We start from the raw sequence: 13,548 nt of genomic DNA on the forward strand, positions 1-13,548 counted from the left end.
CGCACCCATTAATCCTGCGTGTTTTTGGGTACTAAAAAATGTATTTAACTGTGACGCTTCCTAAACGATTAGAAGAAACAACGCACTAGTTTGCGAAAAACAAACACAAAATAAAAAATAAAAATAAAAAAAGACGCCGACATTTAATGCAGAGTCGTTTAGACAAATTCTCAAACAGCACTGCGGTCCCCAGAACAAGATCGAGAAATAAAAGCTCCCAATGCGAACAAATGTCGACTTATGGAGAAATCCTCGAATACTAGCGAATTGCGCGTTTTAAATACCTTCCTCTTGACAAATCATTAAAAGAACACTAGCAACGGCATGGAGACTTCGACAAAGAAGCACGTTCCCCACTCCACTACTGCGGACAAATGTGGACCCCATAAAACATGTTCCATGTAAGACTGTCCGACGTATCGGAAAGTAGTTGATAAGAAAGCAGTTTATCACGATGATTAAAGGAAAGGCTTATAGGGGCTCTGCAAACCACTTTTTTCAAGCGAACCTTGTATTGGTTTACAAGTTTCGATGGCGGTCTAGTCACGCAAAAACACAGTTGCTCTCAGAGCACAGCAGCAGTGGGAAAGGGCGCTTTGATGAGCTGACACCTGCGCCGGATCGTGAGCCACTCGCGAGGATTGCAGCTGCATAGGCGCGCGGTCACGCCACGCGCACAACCAATCAGAGCCCTTACGCTTCCGCCGGTTTGGGAAAGGGCAGGAAAGGGTCTGGCGAGCGCAGCACCGGCTTCGTTTCCGTTCTGTTCAGTCTCGGAACACGCATGGGACACCACGCGTTGCGTGTTCCTCCAAGGAACAGGTAGCCTTCGACGAGTGGCGGCGAGAACTCGCCCGTGAAAGGGCTCACCGTTGGCGCACCGATCTATACGTTACATCCACCCCAGCGCAGGCAATGCGACAGCAACGTTAACAGGATCCTGAGCTGAGAGAGTGGGAGGCTAAAACAAAGCGGCACCATTACTTGGGGGTTACATAACCGTGTCGAATGTCAGGCGCACGCAAGACAAGCTTCGCTTACACCCTCATTTTTTGCTAGGGAAAGGGTTAGTGATAATTATTATCCAAGGGCACACAAATTATGCGTGAGATGGAATTCAATTAGCACGGGATTCCCTTCCCACGGAAGTTAAGGCGTATTGATGACAGCTATATGAACTGTACTAAGATTACTTTCCTCGCTCCTTAGCTCATAGCATGTACTCTGAATACCGCGGGCCCATAGCAATGACCTGTGTCTTCGTCCTTGAACTTCTGCACTTATTCCAATCATTCATGCTTGGCGTCTGGCAAAGGTGCCTGGGAACGAGAAGGAAGCGGTTACAGCATGCTATGAGCAGCTTCCCCGCATGCTGAATATTGAAGGACTGGGCATCGCTCGTGTGAATTTCTTTTTATGTGTAATTCCAATCGTCAGTGTGTTCAGTGGTTGACTTCTACGAACTATCCTTGGCGTCTATGATGCCATTAGTGGGATTTAACCCATGCGTTCACGATAGCCGCAGGATAGAGCGAGTGAAGTAGGAAGCGGAAGAATAGTTTGCAGGTATATTCTAGGCTTGCTTACTAATATCATGCACGTGCACATCGCAAACGCTTGTCCTCATGCACTTCCTTTTGTGTGCATCTTTCTTACATTGTGGAATTTCGTGCGGTCTTATACACATATCCGTTAAATATTTGCAGGCGGTAACAAATGGATGGGGGATCTGCGACGACGGGCCAGACTGCGTTCTTGCAGCAAAGGAGGCGTCTGGTGTGGAGATGTTGTATTGCGCATGCGCGAGCTGTCGTGGTCGTATGTCTGCCAATACTCCCGCTTCGAGCCAGCGTAATTTAAAGTTTGCGCTGGCAGGTTGGCGTCCTTTAAAAAATGGAGCGTGCGCCGAGGTATCGCACCGCAGAACGGCTGAAGCACACGTCACTCTTTTCACCATACTGATGAGCAGGCTGGCGAGGAGGGGTTGATAGTGACTGCTCACGTGAACGAGTGGAGGCGCATTCATACCCATGCTTCCTTAGAGGGCGCAATATTACAGGCGACAAATATGTCACGGTGCTCTACCAGTGCAGTATGTGAACGCACTTATCTTTTTTTCTAACTGCAGTCATTCGTCTTAACTAACGTGAAGTAGATTTGAATGGATACAGAAGGAAACCAGAGTAAGGCGAAAACACTATACATATCGAAGCGCCGTATATATCACTGACAAAACGCTGAGATCAGAGGTGCTGCTTCCAATACTTCAGATTGACCGCGGAAAGAAATAAGATGTGATGCATGCACCTGTCTCAGACCGCAATCTCTTGTTCTTTCGGGATCATCGCCCCGGGCCGCACTATATGGGTCTTACTTAGCATATTCGTAAATGTACGCGCAGTGTGGATGGCAGATGATTTTTTTTTCGAAGACGGGTTTTCTTGGATTTTACGCATAAATTTGGCGTTATTGGTGAACGGCTAACAGATTAACACGACATGTCTCTGCTAAAGAGACCAACCCGCAGGCACTTTCTCACTACAGTCTTCGCATACATCGAGCTTATAAACTATAGTCCGAGATGAAGAACACCGTCATTGATGCATGTGATCGCATGCATCATCAACCACAATTCCCGTTGCTATATATAGCTCTGTGGTTTCTTTACGGTGCGTCATGTTCCCCATTCTCACCGGGTATGTGAGGAGGCCGGGCTGTCGCCGTCGTGGTAGTTTCAAGCTGTGCTGTTCTGGTCTTTTTGTTGGCCGTTGTCGTCATGATGGGTCCTTGAACACAATTGCGAAGCAAAATGGAGAGAGCTATTTGACACCGTTCAATATATTTGCAACCAAAACGCGTGAATAACAACATCGTTTGTCCCTTGTGCCTGCAAGGTGATAGGCTTACTTCATAAAGCGGAGGTAGACCTGCAATCCCAGCGAATCAGTGCGCAGTACTTGCTAATCCCGCACCGCTCAAGTGGCCTCGAGCACAAATATTCCCGATTCACTATAAATATTACGTGCACCGTCTTTAACCAATTATTGAACCAAGTACTTTAAGGCCTCTGAAAGGTAAAATATAGCAGCATTCCCAGGCATCACTTCCAGCTGGGGGGGCAGGGGAGGTCTTCTATAAGCTGGGCACGGAAATTTCTAAATATAAAATTTATAACTAAATCAGGTTTCTATTGCTTCCTACTTGCGCCATTCTATCTGCTGGAATTCGGTTCTTTTGGCAATGCATCGATTTAAGAAATGAAATATATGGTTGAATTAAGCCTTGGAAACCACTCACCAATTATTGTGCGGCAAAGCGTGGATAACATATACGTACTGTCGCGTCGGTGAGCTGATTTTGTTATTTTACAAGTTTGACAAATTTACAAATATAGCAAAAATACTGGTTAGATGCAATCTAAAATTAAGCCCTTTCCATGTTTCATTTGCGGTTCTTTGGAGACGTCTGGACCGCATTTCTTTTGGGGATTTAACAGGTGAAACAGAATGCAAACGCTTCCAGGATTCCCGGTTTAGTGAATATATTAACGGCAAAACAATTCATTTCCGGCACCTTTTAAAGCACATTTGAAATGATGCGGTGATAACTCCAGAAAACCGATGAACGGGTTTGGATAGACGACCTAGACTATTTCCTAGAGAACCAAGTTATAATCAACATATTTATAAGATGTCCCCTACCTAACGATACACCCGCGTTCGTAAAGCTCAACCCGCTGAATGCTATTAAAGCAATTGTAAGCAAAGTACATATGAGCGCCGTCGATTCATTTGAGCTCAATACTGTTGGATCTTTAAAAACATTTCAGTCGTTTGATTTCGTAAAGTTTAGGTTGCATTATTTTAAGGTTAGGTGAGGATAGGTGGGGTGCCTTGCCGACAGTAGAGCGACATGACCGCCGATCCGAGGTCGGCTACGGACTTCGGTCGGCGCTTTAATGCTCAGCCGACTGCTGTTGTGGATTGGTGCACTCTGGTGTGTAAGCGACCGCATCAACAAACGCCGATACAGCACATCTGCACTGGAATAAAACGACTTTTTTTTGTAAAAATACACCAGCCTTTATATTATAGTATCAGCTCTATACTCTTGCAAGCATCGGTAAGCACACACAAACGTATTAGCGTCATCCAGTCATTTGGGCTCATAATTATGGCACAAGTTCATGTGCAGAAATTTAAGCCAGTTTTGCACTTACGTTCTGTTGTAGTGAAAACGTAGCCCAGCGCCAGGGCCACGACGCAGAGAAGAATGACCGCGTACGCCACGTACTGCGACCTACAAATCACCAACAAATGCTACAAATCATCTAAATGTGCATTATCATAAACGAGTAAATGTCTTAACTTTCAAAATGACGCAATTTGGTGCGGATACGAGACATTACGCGTTTCGTGTGTATTTTGGCATGGCGGATCTGGGTATTCCCCAAAGAATGCTTACGCATTACGCGTTAAAGACAAAGCTTATTCTACCAGACAAGCTCATGTGTAATACGAACTTTCTCCTAAACTATTCACATGGCATCCTAGTTATCGGTTTCTCGGCGACTTCATGAGCATACATGCCTGAATAGTGCATCGGCTCAGGAATAAAATAATTTTCCAAAGATGCATCCGCCTTCATATACCTAACCGGCATTGTAAACTAGAAAGCATTGGTAAGTCCAGAAAGTTTGAGTGCCATCCACTCATTTGAGTTCTTTATTGCGGCACAAGTTCACGTGCAGATGCCTTCCAAGCGACATATTGAACTTCTAGTCGTAACCCCCGCCCCCCCCCTCCCTCCCATGTCTAAGTCAAGGCTATCTTGCTTTTTAAGAGGTGCGAAGTGCCTGAAGCGCAACCTCCGTGAAGTTAAGTAAGAAGACGACTGCGACTGGAGGTGCGGAAAGAGATGAAGGGAAAGTTGACAAAAATGGCGGACTAAACAGGTTGTTTCATTCTTATTTCCTTACAACATAGCTTGAAGCTTTGCACGCGCAGCAGTAGGGCCACGACAAAGAGCCAGACTACCGTAATCCCTACTTAGTCTGATCGATTGCTGCTTAGCCATTTAGTTGAAAAGTAATAGGTCTATTTAACTTGCAAGATTTCCACAGGAAATGCCATATCTTACCCTTATCTGCGCCCTAAATCTGGCCGGATCCTTTCATATACCGACAGCATTATTTCAGTACAATAAACCGCAGGAACCGATCACTCGAGCTTGGGAAGCTGAGTAGTAGCGATGCCATTCGTAAAGCATTTGTGATGATTCTTATAGTAATTGTGCAAGTAGCGCCAGGACTTCGATAACGACCTGTCAATGGTGCCAGAACTGAGTTTCGCAAGGTTAGTGTAACATGGGTGTAAAGACTCCTAAATGCATTCGCTGTAAAGTACGTAAAATATATGTGTAATAAAACCACTACTATGACGCGTAAAATGTGAGATGCGCGATGGAAATAAAGGATTTGCAACGAGACGATCTTACAATAATAGCTATGAGTGTCTATAGTAGGACCTTTGAACGCATGGGCATGGAGGAATATGCTCTACAAAAGCGTTATATCGTAACAGCGGCCACCAATAAGTGGATGTGTTTGTGATCTTCCCGCTTTACGACTTTGCAAAATCGTAGCATCCTGTTGAAAGTTCTTTACGGTTTTATGGTCGAAACAGCGGTTGTGTGCCCAGAAGCATTCTCGGATGTAATTGGATTTGCTATCAGCAGGCTGAAGGAAAGTCCTTTTTTTCTCTCATTGCTTGTTTACACATAGCCCATCAAAACGTGTGGGAACATTCGCGTCTCGCCGCAATTGCCACAGTTGGGAGATTCATCACCATTCAACTGGTAAGGGTGTCGTGTGCGTGGAGTATTCTATGTTGACAAAAAATTATCTAGGTTTGTCGTAGTTTCTTTATTGAAGGCCCATTTCAGAAACGCCGCTCAATTAGGTACAGCACATCTTTCGTTTCAGCGTCCGAGCTTTGTTGCTAATACTTGCTTAGTTTTTCGCGCGAAAATGGCTTCAGGTCCATGGCACGAGCAACTGTCAGCCGTCACGCCTCTTTGCTTTACAAAGACCATGCAAGTGCTTTTTAATGTCTTAAGTAAACTCGTTTTATTTGACCATTCAAACGATTTATGTAAACTAAGTTGCACCAGTCGTTTGCAGACAGCAATATTACATGATTTAAAACCTACTTGTACATGAAACATTGCCACCGGTATGACTGCATAAAGTTGAAATATTTTAAAAGAAAGAAAGTGTACAAGTAAGGATTCCTCATTGGGGTCCAAAAAAAGTCCTCCAGAAAAGAAAAAAGCATACCTCATCGTTGTCCGTTTCTACGTAAAGTTCAAGAAATGTGCGTGGAGCTGGCGATCGTACTAAAATTGGCACACAGAAATTCTGCTTGGTCTTCGAGACTAGCTCTCTCCCTATTTAGCAAAGGTATTCGCTTTACTGCTGGACTTCTATTTTACTATTTTCATGTCATGCTTTCCGCTCGCCTGTATAAGCGCTTGTACCGAAGACAGTTTTATCAACTTGCCTTCTTAGCCCGTAAACGCGACTTTATTCCTTGCTATTTTACATGCTCGAAATGTAAATAGCTTATCCACAGTTCCCGAATCCTGAAGGCGTTCCCACGCCTTATTGTGCAGTTTGTGCGCTTTACTATATTCTTCATTCTGCCATAAAACGCATCGTTAGTTGCCACTCCTTTTGTTTGTGGGATTCATTAGAATGCACCATCGATAAGACAAGCTGCGAAGTATGCAAGAGCATCAGGTGCTTAAGCTGCAGATGACATCCCGCTGATTGAGCCGATTCGCCCTGCCCCCCAAGAATGTGTGGCAAGCATTTATCCTTTTTTGTTGCGTTCAGCACTACAGGAAAGTTCTCGCTGCAGCACGGGTCTTTAATTAAACTCCAGTGGAGGTACTTCATTAGTGTTGGAGATGCTATGCTGCAATCTATGGAAGAATATGACTTGCAAGCAGTACTGTAAAACGCTCGTTTCTTATTATTTAGCATGGAAGAACAAGTGGGAAAAATGTTCAATAGACCGGTCACTCTATTCGAATTCAGAGTATACCAAAGGAGACTTGTGAGCATTTGATTCTGCAAGGACTACTTAAGTTATAGGCAGATCTTCGTCTAAGGTCCGACATTTTTGTTTATCAAGCGAGAAATGAGGGTCTGTGTAGAGAAAGCAGGCACTGAGGAGTTTATCTAAAGCACAGCTAGATTTGCAAGTGCCTGGAGGCTGTTTGCAGTCCAAGGCAACGAGTATTTTCCCAATCAGCCGTGTATAGGCCATGTCCGTACCTGTAGTTTGTGTGGCGAATGCTCTTGTGTAGAAGCTCTAGCATGATGGACAACTAAGCTCGGCGTTGACCAGTACGCAGTCCGAAGTTTGCAGACCTGGACGTCGAAAGAAGGACGACAGTCGAAATTATTATGCCGTTAATGTTTCCGCGAGAACAGAAGTAAGTTCGTTTCAGACGCCTTTAATTCAGAACTGATTGCCGCCAATGAATTGAAAATATTTATTATTGGTCTTAGTGGTCGCTAGAGACTTATCGCGCAAATAGTTTGGGTAGATGTTGAACAGACACTACTAATAACTAAATTTATCACTTGAATGCTCATGGTATAGTAGCGCCAGTAAATTGAAATACGTGCGTAACTAAAACACGTGCGATTTTGATATACGTGCATACCTTACAAATCAGCCGCATGTCTCACATTTCGCTCTACGTTTACACGAGTGTCCTTGCTTATCATCTGCGGCAACCATGTCAACAATTGTGCATCCAAATGAATTGGAGCAATAAATTTAAATAATTTAACCAATTTACTTGTCAGATTACTTCATTTGTGTTTTCAGATTTCTAGATGATGGAGAAACGAGAAAAAAGGCAGTGGATTTATTCTTAGAAAATATTTTATAGAGTAATAGAATGCTTTAATTTCTGTAGCACCTTGTTGAATGTGAACATCTGCAAGCGAAAATTACATCGTAAAGCCAATTTCTCAAGCTTCAGAGTACGCGGATTGTTTGATAATTAAGCATGAAAATGCAAGCTCCTTGCTGCTTGATTCACCTGTGATGACCACCGCATCGCTAACACGCAGACAATTTATTATGTCCGTGTTTATGAGAGCTAAGAAACACTACCTGTTCCTCGAGTTCACATTTTAAGAACAAACAAACAAACAAATGGAAACAAAGAAAAACCCCGAGTTGCTGTTCAATGAGAGCCATTCTCGGGCAGAAGCCAAGAGAAAACAGAAAAAAAAGTTGACTGAAAGACTATGTGGTGGGCGAAATTGACTTAGGTTCAAGAGTACAGAACTTTGCAAATAGGGAAATTTATTTTAACGTAATAGATGCCGGGTCATTATACTTTAATGTCAGATACATAGAGAGCAAGAAAGTTTGACTAAAGCCAGAATGGCACCCCGAAAACGTGTGGGACTTCTTACATTATATTGCGCGACTCTAAGAACTCGAAGAGGAGACAGATATTGAAACACTAATTAAATACCGACTACCAAGCCACAATTACTCAAAGGTGAAAGAAGTTGTTTCTGGCGTGAGTAAAGCAGGTAAATCTTCGTGGCTTGAATTGCAGCCCAATGTCAAGACTACACAAACCATTTTTCTGCATATACCGGCGTTACACCGAGAAACGGTTTTGCTGTCGGACTAAAAGAGCAAGAAGGAAGCATAACTGCCATAACCTGCGTAAGGTGCACATTGGAACCTTACCCAGTAGACATGCTTATTTAGTAGGCTGCTGATGCTCTGCTGATGCTCTGGAGCACAAAGCGTCACAATCAAAATGTGGCTGGCCAAAAAAAAAAAGTAATGAATATTGGACAAATGTCACATTACTGAAACGCTCCATACATGCCTGCACGCACCGTGATCTGTTTCAGGTTGGCCTGATGCCTCCTCCGTTGCACAGTAGCAGAGGATAACAGGCCTTGTGTATGTCCCACTTTGTTGTCCCGTTACTGGTGCTGTTTCGGTTTGCAAAACCATGAAGAAGCCAGCCCAACAGCCAACTTACCCCATAAGTGTACTATCAATAATGCGGTGATGTAAGAGATCGTATCCAACCTCCAAAGCATATTCATTATCCGAGAAAAAGGAGTCTTTTACCGTGAAAAAACAAATCATTGCAGCCATATTGCAGCCAGTCGCTAACCCCGGATAGCTGCGAGATGGATGCAGCATGCCCTGGTGCAATTTATTTTACGGGTGTTTACGCAGATACCTTTTTGACGAAACCTAAATGATAGCTCACGCGAAGTATTTGTTAACTTAGTTCAAGGGCATGACTGAAGCGTTAGATTAGAGTAGAGGGATGTCGACATTGCATATGATTGTTTTATTTTCGCATGATTGATAGCTATTTTGGCCAAGTATTTCCAATCAAGGAAATCGTGGTGCGTAGAAATAAAAAAGAAAGACGTAAAGCCATGGAAAAAAACAATTTATACCACCGTATAAAGGTTAAGAATAAGTTATACTGCGGATTCCTCAGTTGGCCGGATGTTCAAGTTTTTGTAGATAGAAGAAAATACAAAATTCTCTTAACATTGATTCAAGAAAAGCTGAAAATAACTATGGCACAGAAAAATTTGAGAACATTTACGATAACCGTAAGAAGGCGCGGCAAAAAAATGCACTAACGAATGAGAAGAAACCGTTAGATGATATTAAAGCAATAACTATAAATGGTAAAACTATTTGTAGTGAGGATCTGGCTAACACAACGAATGCCCAGTTCATAAATGCAGGATGTTATGAAGAGTTTAGTGCCACTGATTGTGAGACTAATATTACAGCTACACCCATGTTAGAACAAACAACATTCGCGCAACCAACATCTGCTGCCGTAGATTAAACGTCGATAAGGCTGCTGAAAAGTAATGTCACCCCTGGAATTGACAAAATTGGTTCTAAGGACTTAAAGAAATATCTCATCTTATTTCGGGCATAATTCTTCACATTATTAATCTCATAGTAACAACCAGTGTTTTCCCACAGAAACTTAAGATATACCGAGCAGAAGCTATATTTAAAGGGGTCCGTATAAATAATTTATCAAATTACCGACCGATATCGCTGCCCCCATTTTGTCGAAAACAAAGTGTGATTAACCAGAGGCTGATTTCTTTTTTTTTACAAGCACAAAATAGCAAATATGGATTTTGAGAAAAACAGCTCAACTGAAGAAGCGTTGTGCTATATTAAAGATGGCAGACTTACAAACGTAGGCATTAATAAGTTACCACTTGGTTTATTTCTAGACTTAAGGAAAGCTTTTGGCTCAATAAAGTACAAAACCCTACTGGACAAACTTCCCAGATGGGACGTGCAGAATATTAAAAACTACTTGAGCGTTTTGTGGTAGTTTAAAAACTACTACATAATAAATGCTAAACTTAACAAAAGCATTTACGCAGGGGTCAAATTAGTGCCTGTTTTTATTTCTTGTTTACAATAACGACATTGTGACTATAGCCTACTTTCCTGAACTTACTATGTATGCCGACGATACTAGCATCTTTTTAAGCTCCACCGATTTAAAAGATGTGGGAAGAAGGGCCGACGCCTACTTTGCGTCCCTCTCGACCTGGCTCCGGGAATATAGGCTGCAGCTTAGATTAGCGAAAACAAAGCATGTAATGTTTCGTGCACTTTACAAACGAGTAAGTAGGAAAATAGTTTTAAGTTTTAAAGGGGCAACAGATAAGAAGGTTTGAGGAGCAAAGTTCCTTGGTGTATGGTTCGAAGAGCATCTTTCATGGAATGTACATGTTAATAATTCAGCCACCGAACTCTCCAAATCTGTTGGATGCTTGTATAAAATTGCAGACTTAATTCCTATCTGGCGGAAACCAAATTTATATACTTCACTGTTGTACTCCGGATTATACTACGGAACATTGGTATGGGACACCACAACAAAAACTAACTTCAATGGCTAATTATTCTACAAAAGAAGATACTGCGCATTTATGAAAACTACCAGGGGCCATGTCATGAACTAAGCACATTGCCATTACTTTTTAAATACAGAATGCTTGAAGCGAACGACGTTTATGATTTTAAGCTACTACAGTGCATACATAACAATGCGCTATATATACTCGACAACAATATGAAGTTCCTTATGATATGAGAGTAAAGAAAAGGGACACTAAAAACAACGACAAAATATGGTAAACAAACAACCAGCTGCCAAGTACTAGCAATTTCATATAAGCTGGAAGATAACATTAATTTGAATATGACTAGAAATGCATTCAAAAACCGCATGAAGTAATTGTTAGGAAATGAATGTTTCAATGAGTGATAATTGCAACATAGATATATTTAAATTGCTCCTTTCTTTTTTTCTTTTTTACATGCATACATACACGTTCATAGCCATATGCTGCATTTGAGTGTACTATGGTAATTTACATGTATAACCTGCACTATTCTGTTTGTGGACAGGGACAGGAAAAGGTGAAAAAGGGGACATTTATTTTTTCACCGTCTATTTTAAGAACCAGCTGTAACCCAGTAATATGTCAAATTGTATTGTTGTAAGTGTCTGTGTAAACTCATATACATTGTGTGAAAATATGTAACGTTATGTATGTTCCCTCACTGCTAATGAACTGCCACGAAATGATGTGTAATACACACGTACTTTGCGGGTAAAAAGGGCCGCTCTCGAAGCTTTCTTAATATCGTATTAAGTAGAAAATAAACATTCATTCATTCATTCAAAAATTAATGAAATAATGATTATTTAATCAATCATTTGATTAATTAATTAGTAAATAATTAATAACTTATTAGGTGATTAATTAATTAATTGCTTAATTTGGTACGCATCTCTCTTGCTCCAACGCTGTCGTTCTGCTCGTTGTCTCGTATCTAAATAAAGTTCAAGAAAGTTCAAAGCCAAGACCGCGTTACACTTACATTAGGTTGTTTAAGTCGGAGATAGATTTTTCTTATAAGTGGTTGCCCCGCTAGGCTGAGGAGTGCTCTTTTTTCTGCAACCTGCGCATGTTATCTATGTATTTCTACGTGTTGCCGTGATAAATCGGTTGAAAGTTACCGCCTTGTCGTAGCTTTGTGTTCTGTTCCCCTGTCCTCGTCTTTAATACCGCTCAATATTATAAGCAACTGTTCTGCTGTCCTCATTCTTGAAAGTTAGCGCAAGAGCTCGGCGTCGTGTAACTTGAGCTAAATCACTTAGCTGAATGCTTACTCTAAATAATGTCGCTCGAATATAGTTGCAATGCACGAGCTTCGAACTAAAACAAGTGTTTATTTTACTGTATACGAGTTCTAGGTTATTTACCGACATGTAATTTCTTCATCTTGGCGTTTCCTTTAGTTCATAGGCCAACAAACGCCATTAGTGCCCGAAAATCTTCAAACTGGAGTTTTTGTTACATGAATAAAGCAAGAAATAGTAACTTGCAGGGTGTATACCTTGGATAAAGGAGTGACGTGACCGGGGGTGATCAAAGCAAAAAAAAGATTACTCTAGCGATATCAAATTGTTGCCGTCACTCTTCCCGCTTTCGTTGCTGCTTTATGTAGCGACATCATGCAATAGGGTTCGGTACAGCTAACACGAACAGCCATTTATAACTTTATGCAAGAGTGGTCCTCGAAGTACAGCTGCGCTAGAGACACTTCCTGCCCGTGCACTTCAAAACGTTTCATTTTAGACCCACTCCGCGTACAATCTGAGTGGATGTTCTATACTTCAAAAATGTGAATCGTCTTTTTCTCATTTAGAAACACATCGTCACCGCACCATCCCTCGCCTTCACCACACAACGTCCGCCCAACCTCACCTCACCCTCAGCTCACCACCAGAGAGTGTGGGCAGATGAGGGTGTCGAAGGCCCTCGTGAGGGTGTGCATGTCTGGTGGTTAGAGCAGACAGGAAGGGACAATCAAACCGCAGTTTGACTTACGGTTCGCAGCTACTCCTTGCAAGGCAGCCTCTGAAAAGAGAAAAAAAAAAATTTTGTGGTCAACTCGATATACCTGTCTGGTCGAGAAGACATAGTGTATAAAAAAAATAAAGGGCCCACTATCGGAGTGAAACTTGCAACAGGGAGCCTTCAAAAAGTTGAGGAAAAAGAAACGATAGAGCGATACAAAGACACTGACATCATGCAGATCCAACGCACATGTTCGCGCTTGTGTAGAGCAAAGCTTTTCTGAAGTGTTTGATCTAAGGTTCCTATATATAAGGAAATAACGAAATAAATGTATAAATATATTAATAGGTAACACTTTTCTTATAAATATAACATAACCATTTTTAAATAATTATGGATTTTGAGCCTCAGAGTAAATTATTTACGACCGCCTCGTGAATGCGGCTACAATCCGCAGTTACATTGAATGCACCGAGCTAACAGCTAATCGTGCATTGCGCAACAGAAACAAATTCCCCACTGCGCAAGATATATCGGACTACAGTTTGATACAGTACCGT

At 42.0% G+C, this 13,548-nt stretch overlaps 1 long non-coding RNA gene across 1 annotated transcript; it reads right to left on the reverse strand.

The window, feature by feature from the left end:
* Window positions 1-2,698: 2,698 nt before the first annotated feature.
* Window positions 2,699-13,241, reverse strand: LOC129383987 (uncharacterized). Its single transcript, XR_008611751.2, has 4 exons — window positions 13,019-13,241; window positions 7,340-7,435; window positions 4,220-4,299; window positions 2,699-2,786 (listed from the first exon to the last, which is right to left on the reverse strand). It is a non-coding gene; the product is annotated as an uncharacterized lncRNA (long non-coding RNA).
* Between the last annotated feature and the right edge of the window lie 307 nt (window positions 13,242-13,548).

This window comes from Dermacentor andersoni, chromosome 9 (genome assembly GCF_023375885.2).
Source record: "Dermacentor andersoni chromosome 9, qqDerAnde1_hic_scaffold, whole genome shotgun sequence".
In the NCBI taxonomy this organism is placed as follows: domain Eukaryota; kingdom Metazoa; phylum Arthropoda; class Arachnida; order Ixodida; family Ixodidae; genus Dermacentor; species Dermacentor andersoni.